This window comes from Dicentrarchus labrax, unplaced genomic scaffold (assembly GCF_905237075.1).
Source record: "Dicentrarchus labrax unplaced genomic scaffold, dlabrax2021, whole genome shotgun sequence".
Classification (NCBI taxonomy): Eukaryota; Metazoa; Chordata; class Actinopteri; family Moronidae; genus Dicentrarchus; species Dicentrarchus labrax.
The window spans coordinates 6,476,469-6,495,242 of NW_026136709.1; positions in this window are offsets into that span (position 1 = coordinate 6,476,469).

Consider the following 18,774-nt stretch of genomic DNA (forward strand, 5'->3'; position numbering starts at 1 on the left):
CTCAGGCGGCTTTGCACTTTTGTGACAAGGGCTCAAAGAATGTAAACAAGTTTTCAGTCTCTGCAAATCTGGCCTATTATCTAAGGACTGCTACAGAAAAGATTTGCCTTGTTGACAAGTGTTTGTTTCTTGACAGAAAAGAGCACAAAGCACAAACACTTTGTGGAGGAGGAAAATTCTGATTTGATGTCAGATTAAGTAGCATGTGAAGAATGTTTCCTTTTTTTTTAATTTTCAACCTTGGAAAAACTTTAAAATTCTATCTCCTCCTTGGTTTAGTTTGACTTGTTTGCTACCTCTCCTTGACATTGAAAGAATAAACAATGTAACAGTGCAGAAAACAATTCTTTATCGCATTTATTCCAGCTCCCAGTCCTACCTTTCAGGCATTAAGAGAAAGTGATCGTTGTCTTGTTCACAGGAGACAAGAAAGGTGACTATCTGTCAGCACCATCTAATGTCTTTCATTCTCCTGGTGTCCAGTGGTCGTAGTCAGGCTCAGGTCCCCAGAGGTCAATCAGTCAGCCAGACAGCCACTCTAAACACAGCTCAGACCTCAGGCCAAAAGGCTGCCGTGTATACAAGCCCGCCAAATCACTTCACTGATTACACTGATTTAGCTGTTTTAGAAACGGGCTGAGTAGACTCTAAGAGGTGATATAAGATTGTCTTTATCACTACTGGAAGTTCATCAATACAAAATGAATTAATTACAGCTGATATTAAGGAATCATACTGAGCAATACTGCCGATATTTAGACATGTATGCACCGTCTCCCTTTTCCTCGTTTTGAGATTAACATGTCAATCTGATGTCTTTTAACCACACCAGAGGCATGTTTGTCAGTCTAACAACTACTGGATGGATTGCCATGAAATTTAGTACAGTCATGGTCAGCAGAAGATTAATTGTTTGGCATTTTGGGTAGCTCCCAAAGTCCCATTCACTTTTCATATAGACAATGCTACAAGACTCACAGTTGGAGCGCTTCTATGGCTTGGATGGGCATGAAATCCGTCCACCATTCAAGATACAACATGATCTTTTGGAAATTTAAATAATTAAAACTGGTGGTTAACAAACATATATCATTGTCACAATAACTGAGAGTCTTGTGTTTCTATGATAGGTAATATTTTGAATATTTTGTAAGAAAACAGAAATGAGTATACAGAATAGGAATACATGTGACAAGCAGCTCTTCCCACTTCCCTCCATGTTGCCTGCACACAAAGCTGTTCAAACTACAGACTGTACTCCGTGGACAGTTGGATCGAGAGAGGAAAAACTGCGTCATCTAGCAGACTTTTGGAGTGAAATGAAACTGGTTCATCTGCATTTACTACTTAAAATGTAATACACTATGGTCATAAGGGGAAACATTTTTTAGCCAGCTTTGGACCAAATACCTCCAGAACTAATGACATTCCCTTCAGCCTCAGCTGTATTTGTCAGGGTTCCCACTCTTTTTAAGAGATCATTTTCTAAGACCTTTCCAGGACATTTTCCCAACAAACCATCATATAATTTACCGGTAGGCCTCGTATCGACACATTTTCCTCAGTTTTATTCTTCCTTTTTTCATGAGTGACAAATGAGCGTTGATGATTTGAGTGAGGGGCTAAAATACAATTAAAATTTTCCAGGACAATATAAAATTATTTCAGGATATTTGGCAATTTAAGTCAATTTCCAGGTGTTTCTATGACTGGAAAACTAGTCTCTAACTTTCCAAGTTTTCTAGGAGGCATTGGAACCCTGTTTGTGTTTAATACTAATTAACAAATGTTAGCACTTTAGCATGCTAAAGTTAGCATTTAGCTCAAGGCACACTGGGGTTTTGAGCTAAATGCTAAATACAATCTCAGAGCTACTAGCATGGATGTAGACTCCACATCTAATAAGGTATTTCTGAGGGAAATGAATTCACGCCTGGGAGCTCACTTCCATGAGAAGTGCCTTGCTCCAGGGCACCTCATCAGCTATTACTGTGGGATATAGGATGGAGTTACTAATTCACTCTCCCCACCTCGATTTTCTCAGCTTGTCTTGGGATTCAAATCTCCAAATCCTCTCCCACTCTCACTGTCTTTTTTTTCTCTCTCTCTGTCTTTCTCTTGCACATTTACTTTCTGGTCTGCATAGAGAGTGAGCACTATGAAGGATTACCCTCCCCAGATGTAATCCAATCAAAAAGAGCAGGAACTGATTTCTTATCTTTGTAAGATGCTGCATTTCCCCTCATCTCTGAGAACACACAGCCAGCATTATCAGTCATTTGATTACCCTGAGTAAAAATGGATACAGAACAGCAGCAGTTTCAGCCTCGAGAGGCCTGACTTGCACATTGAAATCCAATTGAAGGATGTACCTTATGTATTTGTTTAAGATTTGGAAATAATTAACTGGGGTAAAAGCTGTTATGGCCCCACAATAGGATTAAGCGAGACATCACGGGTTTTTTGAGTTCACGGCGATCTAGGCTTGAGAGCACCTTTTTCTTGCCACTTAACTTTTATACACAATTATAAAAAAGCATCTGTATACGAAAATGTCTTAAATTCAGTGGACATATGGCCCTTCAATGTTTTTTGTACTGTCGATGTTTTTTTATACTGTATTTAGTGTGTATCTGCACACAGCCCCACACACACACACTGTACTTAAGCCCGGGGCATCGGCAGGCTAACAGATGTTGGTCGCAGAGGACAGCTGATCCTGTGAACTGACTGCACTGCACATGTGTTTCTCTGGCTTCCATATGGATTAAACACATGTAGTCCATACAACTATCACCCTGACCAATGATAACATATTAAGCCACTTAAGGACGGTGAAATTGATAATGAACCCAATTCTAAGCTGATAAGTGCTACAAATTTTGCATCTGGAACATTTTCCCAACGTGTGTCCTTCCAGCGTTCTCCTGTTTCATTGACTGAATCGCCTTTGCAGCATTGATACCTTTGTTTTCTACTTTGTGATAAATTGATTCTGAGTGGGTGTAACATGAGAGGACGAGCATTTAAGCAAATCTGCCGTCCTGCATTTGACCTATAAACCGCTGTAGTTTTTCATGGCGGTCTGTCTCGCTGCTCTGCCAGGCAGACGTCTCTTTGTTTCAAGCTTTTTTGCTGAAGTGTCCTGAACAACACTCGCCGTAATTGCTAAAAGGTAATTGCGCTGGCAGGTTACGGCGAGGCTTTAGCTCCCATGAGCCGCACCCTGATCCCTGCATAAGGATGTGATTAACCGCCATCTCCTGTCATTAACTGTGAGGGCTTTTGGCAAGCGGGCTGCTCCAAGTGAGTAATTGTCATATTAGACCCATTGCTTGGTCAGATCGAGTATTGGAATCAAGTTCCTGGTCTGAAGTGGCTGCTGGCAGGCCTTAAGTACATGGCAGAATTGACCAAATTGTTAGCTCTTGTTCCTGCAGTGATATGTGACAGCTGAGCTGCCATCTAATGTTCAATTTGCCGGTCTGCTAACATAACCATACACACCACCCATGAGGGAAAAGAATATTTTTTCTTTGAATGGTCTATAGCTCAAGGGCCAAACATCTTTAGAGTGACATCCAGCAGCCGCGCTACTTCATGGAGTATAACATTAAAGCCACAGGAATGAATCATTTGCTCTTCTGTATGAGACAGTAACTGCCAAAAGCAGTGGCCAGGCAGAGGCAAAACAAATAAAATGAAACACACGTTTGCAGACCTGCAGGGAACCTGTTTGTGTTGTATATCATACTGTAAATGTAGTACAGATTGCTGTAAAGAGCTCTATCCCTTTGCCTGAACTGGCAGAAGCAGGGCATTGATCTTCCTTGCCTTCGCTGTGCTGTGATGCCTCTGCAGACAGATGGGAAGGGGGGGGCAATAGCCTTTCATTGGAGCATGCTCAGAAATGCATATGCTCAGTGGCCTCTTGATGGTACTTCAGAGACGAGCCCAGTTTTGCTTAGATTGCTTAAGGATGAACTCATTGGGGCAGTTAGCATCACTTTGTAACCGAGAAAACTGAGGGATGAAGGCCAAAACAAGCTCTTTTTACAAGGAGGTCAGGGAGAGGGGAAAGAACAGAGCAGAAAATCGAGAGAGCTATTTTGTTTACCATGACAGATTTAACACATCATGCAAATAATTTCCCTGAGTGGTTTTAATGGGGCTCCAGTCGGATCTGCAGATGAATAGACAGTTTTGTTTCATGTCCCCGATGCCATTCTAAGGTTCTCCATTTAGAGGGATTTTCTGTGGAGCAGGGATAATGGAGCGTCAGAGGGGAACCCAGGAGGAAGGATTTAGATGTGTTTGAATTGACTCAGACATTTTGTTAAGTGTCATTGTGCATGGCCCGTTTATCCCCCTTCACTCCTCCCCCCTTTTCATTCATAACCACTCTCCCGTCTCTTTCACAAGGGCTTGTGGCAGGGTTTTGTGTGTCTGTGTGTGTGCGTACATGTATTTGGTGGTGGTGAAGGTACGTGTGTGTCTGTGTGTGTGGGTGTGTGTTTTGGGTAGTGAATAGGGCCCAGACCAAAACAAAGGCCCTTCTATTGTAAGGCCTAGTCAGGTCTGTATTGTGTTTGCAGAGTGAATCATGACGGCATTTACACACATACCACACACACACACACACATGCAGACAAACAAGTCCAGCTGGGTTATGGAAACAGAAGTGGCATTGGCCTTTGCGTCGGACCTGAGTGGGCTGGGTCAGCTGGAGGTAGACGATGCTATTGTGTGGGATGGAAAGATGAAGCAATGCAGAAACAGAGGGAGGAGGCTGGAGAGGTAAATCTCTTACAGCTGCTACGTTTCACTATGCTTAACCCCAGCAGGGCGGTTCAAGGGGAGTGTATGGTTTACAGATCCTTAACATCTGTATGTGCCGTGTGCGTGAGGAGAAAATGGTTACTAATGCCATCAAGGTCTCATTTACATCCCGTGGCGAGTCCATGCTGGGCGCAAAACTGGATGCTTCATCACAGCCTCTCTCTGCTATAGTGTTTAAAATGCTCAGAGCACAATGTAACAACTGATTGCACTCTGTTACTCGCTGCCTCTCTGTCTTCCTTTCTCTTTCTCCTTGTCTTTGTTTCTCTATTCAGTCTTTCATTTCACACAAAAAAAATCAAATGATTCAGCTTGAATTTTCACCTCTTTATCTCTAGGGAGATACACGGTTGCTCACATACTAGAGGTCATTTAAAAAACACAAAAAAATACAAAGAGCAGCAGAAAAAACTGAGAATTTCCCTTACAATTATACACACAAGTTCCACTACATGGCAGCATTTGTAGCACGTTTCAAAAATGCTTCACAATTACAAAAGGGACAATGATAAAGCATGCAAATAAATATTTATATTAAAGATAAGCAAAAATTGTTGATGTAAAATAAATAATTATTAAAATAAAATGCCTTTGTGACTAAACAGGTCTTGAAATGAGATTTACAGGTGCCCTGTTAGCTCAGTGGGTAGAGCTGGCGACCCATGTACTGAGGCTGAGTCCTTGCTGCAGTGGCCCAGGGTTTGAATCTGACCTGCAGCCCTTTGCTGTGTGTCATCCCCCCTCTCTCTGCCCCCCTTTCCTGTCTGTCTTGCTTCACAATACAATGCTTGACGATAGCAGACAAAGCCATAGATTTTTTTTTCACAAAACATTAGAAAGTTAAGAAAGGGTTTGAATATACCTGTGTTGTTCAAAGTGTAGAACTGAAAAAAAAAAAAAGAACTGGAAACAGACTGTGTAAATAATTATGCAGAGGGAGTGTTTTAAACACAGCTTTAAACAAGAAAAAAATCCAACTTGCACATTTAAAACCCTTCCTTGGAAAAAAACATGTGACGCCATGTTGGTTCAATTCCAAATAAACACATGCACATGTGGTAGCCACAAACTGGTTAACTCATAGTACCGGTATCTAACATCCGCTCTACGTCCATGTTAATATGTCAACAATGGCCACACTATTGTTATTGTAGGGCGGGGAGGCTATCGAGGACACAGCGGACATCCTCTAAGTGTTTATAGTAGTTGAAGTGAGGAGATATAAATGAGTGGACCTGGGTTACTCTGTGACCCACTCGGGAAAGATGAGCACTTATGAATAGCAGCTCAGCTGAACAGCACAAGCCGTGTTTCTCCCACACGGCTCAATGGAGTCCGTCAGCCACCGTGAGCTCCAGGAAACAGATGCGGCCCGATAAGAGAAGAGGATGTCATATTGTGTGTGTCGTTTTTGTGCAAGTGTGTGTTTTCCTATTGTAAATACGGTGTGTGTTCTTACACTTCCAGCTGCTTCCCTGTTCCATTCGACCTCCGGGACAATTGGCTCGGGGCGATGCGAGCAGCAGGCCGCTCTCAGCAAGACCAGAGGCCACTGTGACCGATGTCTCTGCCCCCTTCACGGCAGAATAACAGAGTGCTAAATCACAGTTGTTTATTCCATCGTCTCAGGCAATCTCTCTGGAGCCTTGCTCGCTTTTAACCTGAACTGTGCCATCCTGTACCAAGCAAGGCACCCTCCAATAGCCTCTGAAGTCTGGAGTGTGAACAGGAGGGATGTTAGTGAGCCTGCTGCAATCTCGCACTCTAGTGTGAGCAGAAATGGAAAAGAGAAGTAAATCACAGCTGTTTATCTACATCTCTCAGACACTGTTTGTATGGGTCGTTGGAAAGAGATATGCCTATGTGTGTGTGTGTGTGTGTGTGTGTGTGTGTGTGTGTGTTTGTACGTACCAGGGTACACACTTGCTCGCCTGTGATTGTTTGCAAGTGCAGACTTGAGAGGGTATGAGTCACCACAGTGCTATTAGACATTGCTGGGACCATTATAAGACACAGAGCAGCAAACAGACAGTACAGTAAAGCACACGTGGACCCACACCCACACCAGCACATGTCTGCGCACTCATATTAAGACATACTGTTGACACGCCGTGGCATTTAATAATAACAAAGTCTCATTTGCTGTAGAGGAGCCTAATGACTCCCATGAGGATCACATTTGGCTGTTTTTTTATTCAACACACACACAGAAATTACACAATTACACTCCGTAGACACAGTGCAAGAAGTGCAGTACATCATTTTTATTCCATGCTGGATACATGATCTCAACCTTTATCAGGCTTATAAAAAGGTGACCTTTATATGAAATAAGCACAGACCCTCCCGTACATGAAGTTAATTCCAGGCAACATGACGCAGGTGTTAGCATGGAATATCAATGCTGCTATATTATTCTTTCTTTTTTTTTTTACAGGCTGCAACTTTCCCCCTGAGCGAGGAAACTTTCCCCTTGGTGATATGGTCTTGGTGAAAGATATACCTGTGTAAAATTCATGAATTCATAACTTTTGAGGGTATATTTCACTACTGATCTATTGGGCCGTGATAAGAATTCAAAGGTGAATGGAGCTGGAGGACATCTTCAAAGCGGTCGAGGACATCACAGGAAAGCCAATGAGGCGCGTTGCCCTCCTCCAACATCCTTGGAATACATTCCATGTGCCTCTCTGCAATGTGATACGCTGTCAGAGAAAATCGGATGCCATTGCAGTCCGCTGCCATTAACTTGATTTACTCTGGGGTTTCAGTCAAACTCTGACAAAAAAAAAAAAAGTGGTTGCGTCGGCAAGTTTCAACAGAATTTGTTAAACCATGCAAAGACACGTGGAGAAAAAGGGGGAGCTGATAGCCGCATACACACTGAAGGACACTATTAATCAAAGAAAGGGTGCATCTAGTTGAGTTCCCACTGTAGATAAACACTTAAACTACAGTGTGTACATGTTCGGTTGAACATGCGCTCTGCAGCTTCCCCTCTCCCCGGTTTGATTATCAAAGCTAACAGCCTTTAGCATGTGTCAGTGGAGGCGGAAAACCCCTGGTTAGATACAAGAGGACAAGGAGACAATCAAAGGCAGTTGGCTCTACTGGAGTTGACAGTGGTCAGCTTCTGGAGGTGATAAAGGCCTTTGAACCTGAAAGCTGCTCGAGGCCTCCCTTTGTGTCCCCCCTTGCCCCCCCTTGAGCCTGGCCGTAGAGGGGTCTACTTTGATTTAGGCCCCTAGAGAGCCAAGATAGCTCTCTTCATCTCTGCAGGAGGCAGAGAGGCAAAGAGAGCAAGAGAGAGAGTGAAATAGCCCAGATCTATCAGATATTGGTCCATCAGTGGGGGCTAGTCAGCAGGCCAGGTCACCATGTTTGACCTCAAACACTTGACTTGGAATGCAGGAAAAAACAGATAAGTGCATCTGTGAAAGCCTGCAGTCTTTAATGATGACAGCAGTATGGGGGCAAATCCCTGTCTTTCTCTTAAAGCATGTTTCCCTATTAGCTCAAGTATTGGCTAAACCTGAGGTCAAACTGCTTTGTAAGCTGGATCATCATCATAATAACTCCTGTTTTCAAACTGGCCAAATTCATAGTTCATAGGGTCATTCAGGGCCGGTCATCTACACCTTACTGGATTTTATGTCTCAGACCTTCAGATACACTCAACATCACAAGAGGGAAAATATGTTTCATGATTGGAAAAGTCTCTTCTGCGAGGAGAGACTCCCCGAGAGACGTGCAGACTAAGGTTATGGAACAAAAGCCTTCCCTGCTCGAATGTTATTGTGGTTCATGTCATGTCTGCCTGGAAAGCACACTGTCTGCCTTGGCAGTCATGGACAATGAACCCTGTTCGTTATTCTGGACTAAAAATCAGTGGGAAACACATTTAATGTTGATCTATACAGAGTGGGATGTTTCTCAGAGAGTGGGACGTTTGGCTTACGCCTGTCACCTCAGGTTCAAGCGAGTTAACATATTTCAAAATGTGACATTCCTTCCTTCGTTTGAAGTCTACACTCAAAATAAAATGCAGTAGGGAGCCAGGATTTTACGGTAAGGTGAGAAAGGTGAAGGGTTGCCGGGGCGGCCAGGTGAGCCCTGCCTGCAGGGCAGCTATCAGTCATCAGGCAGAGGGATGAACTCAATCCACCATGCACACAAATACAGTCTGTCCACCCGTTGCAAGTGTGCATGCATGCGTGGAAACACAAATACATCCTCTACATATAACAGAGCATCTATAATTGCATCTCTGCTTGAGAGTAGGGGAAAAATAACTTGGGGCCTGAGCTAGCTGATATTGCTGCGAAGTCAGAGGATATTTAAGCAAATTGAGTTACGTCTGGTTGAGCACGTTTGTCTTTCAATCCAGCTGTTTTCAGAAGCACAGGGCTCACTGTTCATTTTAAACTCCTTTGAGAGCCATAACCCTCCGAGCTTTATGTTTGGAAGAATGTGCTGAATGCATCACTCCTTCTTGCAGCTCAGGGATGCTAAAATGTCCTACCTGCAAAACTAAATAAAAAACAAGCAAGAAGCTGTAAAATTGATTAATCCAGTCAATGACACTCAATATGTTGTTTCTTGTACTTGTGACCACTTGGGAATAATGACTTGCCCTTTACTGGAAATTACCTGTGCTCCTGTTCCTTAAACATTAGACCCATATAGAATGATACCTTTATATTTATTCTCTGTCTCTTCATCATTGACAATCAACCATGGAAGGGAGGGATGTGTGCAGAATTGTGCGTTGTGCTTGATGAGGCAAAGCAGAGAGAACATTAATTATTTAATACTCAAATCATAAAAATAAAGATGGCAAAACCAAATTGTTTTGAAAATTTCCTGAGGAAAAAAAAATGTTGGCAAGCCTCCCAAAATGCTGTTTGAAAATGCTCTTTGAAGGTAATGAGGCATGCTTGTGGCACACAGAAGCAGGGAGCGGTGCCATGGCAAAGCAGCATGTTCTCAATTGGGTTTCTTTTTTGCTTACATATCACTTTAGTAAGGCACGTGCAGTACATTTCTAATGTAGTGCAGGATCTTGCCCTACCCCCACTAAGGGCACTCATGTCTTTTAAAGAAAAAAGATCTGGGGAAAAACGTGGAGGAAACTTTACGCCGTGGGTCCTAAACTTCACAGAACGACGCCTGTGACATCAAATTTTACATGGTGATAATAACAACACCCCAAACTGATAGAATTTCACTTTTTTCTACCAGAACAAAATGTGATATCACTCTTAGCTCTATTAAAAAGTACAACACTCTATCCACAGCACTGAGCAAGGCTCTTATATTAAACTTAATGTTATACTGGCTATTTTTATGGATAATGAGATATGAGAGAATCTCCTCTCTAGTAGTTAATAATACATGTGAGGTAAGGGGGAAAATAATATTTTTATTGTATCTCCAAAAACCCTTCAGAATGTGATGAATAAGAAAGTGAAAAAGTATGGTTTTTATCCAGGTTTTTGGTGCTAAAAATGATATAGGGATCATGAACAATTTATGTGAAGAACCACAAAAAAGAGTTTTAAACTTCAGCGATCATTTATTTATTGAATGTAAATGGATATGCCTGGTCAATATAAATTACCATCAGAGTTTGCTAGGAGCAAAACAGTAAATCATGAAACTGAGGGATGAAATGGCACATAGTGAGGTTTCAGAGAATTAGGCTATGTTTATACACCCTGTAAAATTCTCCCATAAAAAGATTCAATGAGGAGCCTCTGGGTTTTGTCTTCCTAATCAAAGAACCTTTTGCTACAAAAAAAAGTTCAACATTAAATTTATAGAGAAAAAGAAATGTTTAAGATTATGCAGTTTTCTGACTTGCCAGCTATGGAGAGGAGAGCTACAGTGCAGAAACCCAATTACAGCCAACTCAACATGCTGGCACTCTTTTCATTGTGACATTTCCCCTTCTATTAAACATATCTGTTTCCTTAGCAGGGCCATTTTAACATAAAGTAGCCTACTTGCATGGATCAAATTATGCTCTACTGGATCACAGTTCAGGCTAACTGTTAGCTCCCCAACTAGCATGCTAACATTCAACTTAAAATGTTAAGCTCCCTATAATGCTAACTGGGTGGGCTTTGGTAAGTAATGTATAAATGGCTCCACAAGTAGGTCTTATTTTTATCTTATTATCTTATTATTTTACTTCAAGACTGTAGCTATCATGCACCATTCCAGTAAACTAGCAAAGCTGGATGCTATGTGGGTTATCAACCATTTTACTACCGTTAATGTGTATAATGTGTAATGGTTACTTAAAGTTACTTAAATGAGGTGTGTTTTACTGAAACTCCTTAAAAACGTACTAAATCATTGACTAAAGACTGCATGTAAATAAAGAACTGGCTAGTTTAGTCAAAGGTTGACAAAAATGTTAGTTTTCAGTTGATAAATGTGGCTCAGATGAAGCTTAAATGCCTTTTTCCTTGTGTCAGTGTGTTTGTCCTTCTTTCTAAGATTACCAGAGGGACATTCCCCCTCTACTACCATTTTACTTGCAAGAGAAGACAAGATTCAAGTAGCCTACAGTGTAAATGAGCTAGGTTAGCCTATTTAACCATTTAACTTAACATGAAGTTGTTATATGTTTCACAGTAAAACTTTATAAAACATTATTACAAATTTGTCATCGTATTGCTGTCTACAGGAGCCCATCAACCTACACCATCAATTCTTTTTTTAAAAATCATTTTTAAAGCAGGCCGGCCATCAAGCTGGATCAAGTGAATGTTTGGCATTTTTGCTTAAATGCATTCCGCAGTTAACTGATTATCAAGAAATGTTGAGCATTTTTAAAAGTATTTCAATTAATATTTAGAATTATCATTTGAAATAGTTTTTTTTTTTTTAACTGAATAAAATGTATCTGTTCTGTGACCTAAAAGAACCCTTTAATGCTTGTGAAGAACTAAAAAGTTGAATTGTACAGGACCCTAATGGTTTTGATATTGACCCATTTAGCGGTGCCATATACTGTATATACAGATGCTGTTGCCTGCTGGTCCATGACAGGTCCTTGCTTGTCTGAATGGAATGAATATATGTATCCGACTGGCAGCCGGATTGGGGCAGCAATTCTTAGTGGCTGGTATGGAATACAGAACCTAAAGGTTTAACATAGAGCCACTTGTTTTAACAGTGTAGGCAAAGTGAAAATCTCTTTTTATGCACAATCCACATAGAAACAATGCCCTTCAAATCTGTTCTCTCCAAAACAGATGAAGAGGAGGAAACCAAATCCAGCTAATCTGTAATGCATTAGCAAGCACACTAACAGTATGTTACAGCCCATTAGTGGTTAACAATGATAGCTGATTTTCAGATGGCACAGATAGCCATTACAGTAATTCGCTCCAGCCTGCGTCAACTCCCCAATGACAACCACTGCTTCCGGCCCTGACATTAGATCAATAATGCAAAACCTCCTTAAAGTTCTGCCTTGTGGTTTCATTTAAAACAGCTTCCTTTCAAACTAATGATGCAGGTTAATTGGCTTGTCATCGTTTGGGAGTTTACTGGGAAAGGAACAGGAGCCGTTTAAACAAAAGGAACGCTCCAGGGATGTGCCATGTCCCCTCTGTGCATTGCCTCTGTAGTTTTATTGATGGGTTTTCCGTGTCTTGGCCGACCACCAAATTGCTGAACTTGTGTGTATTTTGCTTTTCACAGGGTCAATATGGTTAAGAGGAAACAGTTCGCCAGGGAAACAGCAAAAACAAAAAAAAAGCAGCTCTGATCAAGGACTTGCAAAAACAAGGGTCATCATGAGTCCAATTTGAACATGCTTTTCACACTGGATACATCCATGAATGCATGAATACAGAACCAGAGAAACAGTCCATCACTGGAAGCAACACACACACACACACACACACACACACACACACACACACACACACACAGACACACATATATTCAGCTGGCCAAACATATGGTCCATTATGTACACTCTGTCCTTACTGTTGTCCCGTCTGGTTTCCTCCCCATGGATCACCCCAGGGGTCGGGCCACCTCCATTGATTGCCACCGCTTATTAATCAGACTCTGGGTGGACACTACAGGCCTTCCATTTGTTAGTGGCTCTCCAACAGGATGCCATTAGAGCGTCACTGTCGCACATTATCCTGAATAAGTAATGAGGAGGCCAGTAAAGCCGCAACTTCCTCCCACATTAGGATAAACGACTTTCAAGCAGGGAGAAACGAGGCACATTTCGTTAATATGCATGCAGAGAGAACAAGTGAGGGAGAGTGAGATAGGCAGAGATAGACAGAGGAAGAAAGAGAGGCAGAGAGATGAGCATTAAGGACTGGGGACAAACTAAAATCTCCATAGAGAGAAGGACATTCAAGATCAATTGCTTAGAGAAGATGCAGACTAAGTGCTTTTGTTACGGTGAGAGAGGCAGAATTAGGACGGATTGTTCCAATACAGCCAGACCTTGAATTTGGTTGAAACACAGCAATTTTACTGATACTGCGGTTGAGGTTGTTGTCTTGTTTTTTGTTCCAACAGCAAAACATTGCAAAAGTATATAGTACATTTGCTGGTCTGACCTGCTGGGTACTGTTTTAGCATATTTAACCAGAGGTTAAATCGTAGTCTGTGTCGAAGCATTCATTGTTCTTGACACCAGAACAGACGCATTAGACCTGTCCTGACCCTTGGCACTGGACTGTGGATGAAGGGCTGTTAGGCCAGACATACTTGTGGAAGGGGAAAAACTTCTTCAACTGGTCTTTAACTAACCTGTCTGCTCCTTACTCCAGATCCTTGCACAGCACTGACACCTGTCTATCAACCCGGGATTACCATCCAGGCAAAGTGGACAACTGCCTCAGGGCCCAAGACCATCAGGGCTCCCAAAGTTTCCAGGTTCACCATGTGTTGATTAATGCTATAGTGTTGTCCCGATCAAGCATTATTGACACCAATCCTAATCAAAGTCCTTTTATATTGAGTATCTGCCTATACTGAGTGCGATCCAATACTTATGTCTACTTAAATGTTGATTAAATATGTATCTGACAAACAGATTTAACAACTTTAACAACAGATTTACAGATTTATTTTATAATGATGGTCTTTTTGGAAAATGCTTTTGGAGCAATAGGGGATTTCTCCGACGCAGTACCTCAAGTGCCCACTGGATAAAATTGGCAGCAAGGCACATCCATGATTATGGCACACAACCCCTGTAAAGCCCCTAGTTTTACACTTTTTTTTTATCAAATTAAACAAGATATTAATTGACTAACTTAAGTGGTGTTGGCAGGTGAATTTTGTTCCCTTTGGACAGGGCCAGGCCAGCTGTTTCCCACTGTTTCCAGTCGGTGTGCTGAGCTGCTGGTGGCAGCATACAGATGTGAGAGTGATATTCATTTTCTCATCTCAGCAAGAAAGCATATAAATTAATTGCAAATGTTTTTTTAAACAACACCTTATCAACATCATTTGAATTAGAATTAATCATTCTGGTCTGGTTCACCAAATCTATATACTTATTGCTATTGTTTTTCTATCCTCATGAAGCATTTCTTATTACTTCTGAGTTCCTTTAAAGTCAGTGGCACCAATAGACTATATAGTTTCTAAAGTGCTTTGTTACATTTTTCACGGCATCATTTACTTGTGTGATGGACTGCTGATTAGTTAGGCACATTCTCTGCAAAGTGCTTGGAGACAGAGTCTTGATGAAGGTCTATATAAATAAGCCAGACTCAATTTGACTCGCTGTAAACACAAGAAACATGGTGTGCCAGCAACAACTATTTTTCATACATACCAATATCAATTTGCCCTTGGAAAATTATTTGGTGTCAAAAATGTAGGAAGCTGTCAGTATATCTGAACGTCAGTGTCATAAAGAAAAATCCCAATGTTTATTTTATGCACTTTGCAATTTAAATGATTCTGACTGATGGACACAATATTCTAGCCGATTCCCCCAGACACACACTGAGGGGGGTGATCAATTTAAAGCAGTACTTAGCAACTTCTGCGTAAAAATTCTACGCATCCCTCCAGACAGACTTAATCACAAAGTTAGAGTGCAACAGTAAAGTCCAATGTCTCATTCTCCGCTAACTGAGGCATTTTTAATTTGTCCAGTTTACCCAAATGATGTTCATGTCTTCCCTGTGCATAGGTAATGAATCAAAATTTCAGCTGGGTTCTTCTTCCTCTTTTTGGTTTCTTTGGTGGCAAGAACTGTTTGAATGCCATTTAAAGCTGCCAGTATGAGTAGTTCCTTTACATTTATCTGTTTTTAAAAAAGACCACATAAAAAAAACTAGTAAGGAAGAGCTACAGAATTTGGAGCTGTTTTCGTACCCTGCTGGAATGCAAACTGGCTGTGGCTTAAGTGCTCACGCTTGTTAACAGATATTTAGGGATGATAGTGTCTGCTGCTTGGAAGACAAGCCGGTCCCCTGCAGGGCCAGGCTCAGTCTCCGCTCATCAATAGACAGGGTCAAACCGGAGCTCCACTGGAGATAGCAGAAGAGGAGATTTGCAATGTGAAAATATCACTGTGGCATTTACAGCGAAGGTTTGTCTGCGGGGTGAGGGAAGGTGTAGTTAACTAACTCATTGTGGAAGCAATCGAGCAGACAGGACTTTGAGGAGAATCTTTTTTTTTTAGAGCCCGCTGGCTTCCGCAGACATTAAAGTGAAGCTTCTTGTGAAATCTTCCCTGATGTTTCCCATCCTGCTTCTTTTTCATTAAGGAGGCCGTAATGCAGAGAGGATGCCCTTTGAACGAAGAAGGGGGGACATGTCATGTTCAGCTGGGGGAGTTGTTTACAAGAACATGGCTCGCTTTTAAGGAAATTGAGGGCATGTGTCTGGGTCTCGACAATGTTTAGCGCTATGACCAGATCATTAGTGCGAATAGGTTTTGACTCTCAGTTGAACTCCAGTAAATTCAACAGAATCCAACTAAGAACGTTTCAGAAAAGCGAGAGGTCTAATGGATTTCTGCTGAGTCAAAATGTGTCAGTAGGTAAAGGGAATGAATCATCACAAACTGGGGATTCTTTAAAAAGTAGGCAGATTTAGTGTTTGATTCTTTTTTCAATCTACTTCAGAGGCAGCAAACACTCTGCGGGATGAGGGATAAAGAAACATAGCTGACACACGGAGCAAAAGGACATTCAAGCTCTTTATTCTGGCCCGTTCTTTTAATCAGTCCAGAGATCGGAGGGCACATCTCACTAACACAACAAGTGAAAGATGCTTATTAGAGTTACTCAGCTAGACATAATGCACAAACAAGGACATTGGAGATGCTTATAATGGTGCTTCAGTGCCAGGGTCAGCGTCCGCCTCAAATCAATCAAAGGAGTTTGGATCGAGGGAGTGTTTTACAAAAGGCTCACACCATCATTTATCTTATCATTTGACGGTGTGTAAGGTTGCTTTGTAAACAAATTGGAATGCAAATTGCATTTGTTTGTTTTTTCCCTCAAAGCTTTTCTGGCTGATTTAAAGCACTCACGCATCCTGCAATCACTCTCACACACGTATGCATTGCCTACATGCACGCACACACGCACACACACACAGAGGATAATGTTTTCTGGCATTAGAGAGCTGGACAAACCTCAGATGAATGTTCTCCCTCCCCCGCCAGGTCTGATTTTCTCCTGGTTGTCGCGCAGCATGTGTGCGCAAATCAATCAGGCCCCTTGTTCTAATCAGTCCCACTTATATCACCCTGCAAATAAATGACACCATTCAGGAGGGGAGATCAATAGGAGATAAGGTGAAAGTCTCCCCGCTTCCTGCCCACAGGGCACAGTGGTTGGGACGGAGGCAGACTAAACTAAACAGGTTTATTCTTTTGTCTTTTACCTAAAGTGATTTCACTCTCAAATGTCATTCAATAACCTCAGCTGAGGACGGGCTCAGATCAGGAACAGATGAAGAAATGGATTTTAAGTGTGTGAGTGTGTATGAGGCAGGCACATGCTTGCTGCTTCCTTGTGCTGTGGGTGAGGGAGAAATAATTGCCACTTCAATATATTGAGATATATTTCATGCAATACTGGGTTATAAGTGTATCCTTTCCTTACTCCAGCCACTGTTCTGCTCTGCGGCTTTTCAGCCAGAACTACAACCAATCACAAGGCCCACTGGCTCAAACATGCACCTGCGACATGTGATTGACAGCTGGCACGAGTGATTTCAAGGATAAGGCTGGAAATATGACATATTTTTCTTATTGTCAACATCTTATTAAAACCAACAATGTGTTAACCTGGCTCTCATTTCTTTCTGATCATATTCATCAGGGATCTGCCTCTCCATCACTGAGGCACTGATACATTAAAGATACATATGAAGCAACTACCAATGCGATACAATTAACCCATATTATGATGCAGCATGATTCAACACAATTAGAAAAAGAATATGATGCTATGCAGTTTAATATGGTACAGACAATTTTATTTTATTTCTGTGGTTCTGAGGCAGCAGTCTTAATAAAGGCTTCCTCCTCTACTAATCATTATATATAAACAAATTGTTTTTTACTGATGCAAAGATAAAGATAGAGAAACAGTAGATCCAGAGTTCATCCCAGCATTCACATCTTGAATTTCTATGCTGGTGTACTGATGCAAATCTGTGAATCTTACCATCCCGACGACCCATTTGTTTCTACTAAAGATGTAGAGCGTTAAAAATGTTTTTGTTTATTCTTATAAAAGCTAACTACAACACATGGGCTTTTTAGCCAACTTTATTCAAATTGGAGTAAATTGTGTATTTGTTTGGGACTATTTCCAGTGGCGGATTAATACACATTTGGTACTCCAGTGATTATTTAATACAGTAGGAGTATGTGGAAACTACAGTGTCCATGTTCTTCATGATGAAGGAACATGACACCCAATGCAGCAGTGTGGCTCACTGATGTGTTTTAATAGTGGATTAAAGCATGCTGCTGACAAACATAATGCATCTGTTTCCCATTTTTTTAATGCAATACAAGAAACATCCATCTCAGTAAGTCATATTACATTGAGCTGGAAGGTCATTTGTAATCATTTGACTTTTTCCAGTTCACCATGTTTGTGGGGCAGCATTATCTTGCCTTCAGCTACACATTTGTAGCAGAAAGCCTGTATTGCAAACTGGAGCTATGAAAGACATGGGCATTTACCAGACTGACAGGAGCTTTGGACCTTGGGACACAACGTCAGGCCTCTGCTGCTTTTATTTTCACCATTCTTTTTCTAATTTGTCTCTTTCAAGTCGGGTAGGGTCAGAAGTGCATTTTTAAAAGGTCTGTATCCTACTTTTATTTATTTTTTTACAGACTTCAAAAGGTACATGATTGTTACCTTATGTAGTATTGTCTGTCTACAGTTTGTGGTTATATTGTTGTTTGTTTCATCTCAGCTTCTGCTTACATTTGTGCACATGGAAAAAACTAAAAAATATTAAGCGATACTTAACATATGCATATTAGTCTGTATGGCACAAACACAGCTTGAATGAAACTTTGATCCAAGATGAAAACAGTTAAATCTGGTACCACACTCAAATATGCAAGATGTTCTATCGTCTATGCAGGATGTTTCACATTATAATAAAAAGATTTTATGAGTAAATAGAGCCAAGGTGACTTGTTACAATGGCCATCCTGTGCGTCCCTGTTAATGTCCCTGTCTGGCCAACCTTTAGTTTTTTAGATGACCGGGCAGCATGCAGAGAGCCCCAACCACCTGCTGGGTGCAACTCGCCCCAAAGCAACTCGCCAGCCATCCACCCTGCTCTCTCCCTGCCTCCTGTGAGCAGTGAATAAGACATGCTGTGAGTCAGAAAGGCCCAGGTCCAAGAACCAGGCCTGGGTTTGGTTAAAAGTGCTGGTGGTGAGCC